Source organism: Octopus bimaculoides, chromosome 13, assembly GCF_001194135.2.
Source record: "Octopus bimaculoides isolate UCB-OBI-ISO-001 chromosome 13, ASM119413v2, whole genome shotgun sequence".
NCBI lineage: Eukaryota > Metazoa > Mollusca > Cephalopoda > Octopoda > Octopodidae > Octopus > Octopus bimaculoides.
In genome coordinates this window covers 52696523-52700059 of record NC_068993.1, presented here as the reverse complement: position 1 = coordinate 52700059, position 3537 = coordinate 52696523, and the positions used below count along the sequence as shown (strand labels likewise).

Sequence of the window (3537 nt, the reverse complement as noted above, 5' to 3'; positions counted from 1 at the left end):
AACATTAAGCTCACATACGAAAGATTTCACCCTAAATTTGTTGTTTCCAATTTCAGAGAAGGCATGAGTGTACAAAAATGGTAGTCTTCTGGATTGTATGCTTATCATTATTTACATTATTAGTTCCATTAAGGTGGCGAGCTGGCAGAATCATTATCACACCTGGGGAAAAATGCTTACGTTCTTAGTTCAAATGCCACCGGGGTCGACTTTACCTTTTTGGGGGTCGATAAAATAAGTACCACCTCACAAAAAAAAAAAAAAGATTTGCTGGCTTTGTGCAAAAATTTGAAACCATTATTTAGTTCCATCAAGGCGGTGAATTGACAAAATCGTTACTGTGTCGGACTCAATGCGTTTTTATCTGGATCTTTACATTCTGAGTTCGAATGCTGCCGAGCACAACTTTGCCTTCTCCTCTTTTCGGGATCGATAAAATGAGTACTAGTTAAGCAATGAGGTCGATAAAATGAGTACCAGTCAAGCACTGGGGTCGATGTAATCGACTTCCCTGTCCCTTTAAAATTGCTGGCCTTGTGTCAAAATTCGAAGTCATCATTTAGTTCAATCAATCAATGTTGCAAATTCAAATCCCAACAAAGACGATTTTAAAACTTTCAACCCGTCTCTGGATCGACGAAATAAATATCTGACCCGTACTGGTTTCAGCTAATCAGTGTACAACATCTCTGTTATTTATCCCTTTATGTCAATGAAGAAAATTTCTGTTTGCATACCTGTTTCCACTGTCTGTAGATGTGTAAACATTAAACATCTTCTTGTACAACCTTGTGGTATTCGTCGTTTTAGAACGTGTTTAAAGTATATATCATAATATCAGTGGGTCACCTTTGTACTAACAATCGTCTTCGTTCTCTATAGAATATTTGTCTGTCAAAGCACGGAAGCTACGAATTACAGAAACGAAATCGAAATAGTTTTCTTCAGTGATATGTATTCTGGCATTTTGTATAATGTATCGTAAGTTTCAATAAAATACCTGCCAACTACCTTCATTTAACACTCGTAAATATACACACAACTATTAGTAGCCATAGTTATTTAAACAGGCAGTCGAGCGTGATGCTAATTGAATTAGATTCAATACTCAAGCTTCAACCGGAAGTAAGACTCATTTAAATCTTATAATTAATTACAAATTGTACTTGGGTTGACGTGTTACCCTGAAGATCTTCTACAGCAGAGTAAGTAAACAAAATATTTCGTAAGACAGGTATAGATGCTTCTTTCTTCGTTTTGTTGACGATTTATGTAACAGCGAACGTTGTGATATCTCTAGTTATCAGTGCAAGTCGATTGCTCCCGATCTATCTTCGTTATTCTAATCTAATGAAATTTCCTTTTAACTTTAAAACAACTTTTCATTATGTTTACTGTTCGTTAAATAATTCTATTATTCTAAAACCCTTGAGATGTAAGAAGATCTCAATATATAACAGGGGTGCCCTAATATTTTGCAGTAGTATGTTCAGAATCCAAATAACGATTTTAGACTTTCTGTTTTTCTGTGTTACTTAATATTTTGTGAGATGAATTTTAACTTTCGGATTACCTTCATTAACTTCAAAGTATGTTACTCATAGACGCATACACGTGCGCGTGACTATGTATGTATGTATGTATGTATGTATGTATGTATGTATGTATGTATGTGTGTGTGTCTGTATTTATGTATGTATGTATGTATGTATGTATGTATACATGCATGCATGCATACATACATGTCTGCTTGTATGTAAGCATGCATGCACGCATATATGTATGTATGTGTATGTGTGTGCGTATGTTTGTTTGTGTGTGTGTGTGTGTGTGTGTGTGATTGTGAGTGTGAACATATATACCTATATCTTGGTAGTGTTAATATATTTCATTTTATAGTAATGAAAATATTGAACTGAAGATATTGTGCCTCTGAAATAAATACCTGACTTTTCAAGGCCAAAGGACTACCAGCATGACAATAACAGTGGCCTGTCATTGTGTCTCGTTCCAGTTGAGAGTAAAGCAGACGAGAAAAGTAAACCATTAATTTTGTGGAAGAATGCTGGTTGGCTCGCTACACATTGATTAGAAGTTCCCCAGCACACACACACAAAAAAAAAATTAATTTTATATTTATTTTATTGACTTTCACAGTCTGCTGCGTGTTCCGCATTGTACGCGCGCGCACACAACACACACACACACACACACACACACACACACACACACATACACTCGCGCGCACGCGCACACACATGTAGTTATATATTATATACTTCATTGTGTTTTGTTATGCACGTGTTCGCCGGTCCTTGAAGGCGCGTAGCTTAGTGGTTTAAGATATTTGGCTCACGATCTTAGAGTTGCGAGTTCCATTCCGGGCGGTGCGTTGTGTCTTGAGCAACACACTTTATTTCACGTTTCTCCAGTCCACCCAGCTGGCGAAAATGTGTAGTACCTGTAATGCAAAGGGCCATCCTTGCCACATTCTGTGTCACGGTGAATCTTCCTGAAAACTATATTAAGAGTATGCATATCTGTGGACTGCTCAGTAATTTCACGAGCAGGTTGTTCTGTCGATCGGATTAAGTAGAACCCTTGTCGTCATAACCGACGGAACGCCAGTTCCCCAGTCTCTGGGAAAATTGTGTTACATGGAACCGATCCGTGGTGCAAATGATGTTGCAGACCGCTGGGCTAGAAGATCGTTGAGTTACTGTACAGAGAGTGAATCGTCTGGAGTAAAATTGTACAATTTTGGTCATAACAAATTACTGACCGTAATAAATGTTATGAGGTAAAAAATACTGACAGTTGATACAATTAAATGGTAATTACAAATGAGATAATTATATATATATAATAATTTTAAAAACTTTAAAATTCTCATTCAAAAGTTTTACGTCATTACATATTAGGAAATAAGAACTTCCTATAATCGAATATAAGTTTTTTTGTTTTTTTATCGGTTAAAAAAGCTGTCTAAATTTCGTCCACAAACGATTTATAGATTTAGTTCACTAAACATTGTTCCATTCATAACAGCTGTAAATGATTCCCAATAATCAAATGAGACAATCGAGGTGTTTCGTCATACAATTTAGACATTCACTATGTGGTTGTGTGGTAAGAAGTTAGTCTTTCAACCACATAGTTCCGGGTTCAATCCCACTGCGTAGTACCCTGGGATTGTGTCGACCAAAGCCTTCTGAGTAGATTTGGAAACTGAAACACACACATACACACACACACACACACGAACACACACATACACACGGGCCTTTGTATTAATGTTTGTCCCCATTTGACAACGGCATTTATTTACATCCTCGTAACTTGGCGGTCTGGCATAAAATATCGATAGAATAAGCACCAGACTCCAGTATTCTGATTGATTCGTTCGACTAAAAACCCTTGTAGATGATGCCCCAGCATGACCACAGTCCAGTGACTGAAACAATAAATGAAACAGATGAAAGACAAGCCCTTGCTATCATTTTGGTGAATTAGAAAAGAAACACAGTTTAATATATT

The 3537-nt window shown here is 36.8% G+C and overlaps 1 protein-coding gene across 5 annotated transcripts in view; it reads left to right on the top strand.

Moving 5' to 3' along the window:
* Nucleotides 1-3537, top strand: part of LOC106877725 (inverted formin-2) — a 177980-nt gene that overhangs the window by 123167 nt on the left and 51276 nt on the right. The window lies entirely within an intron of this gene.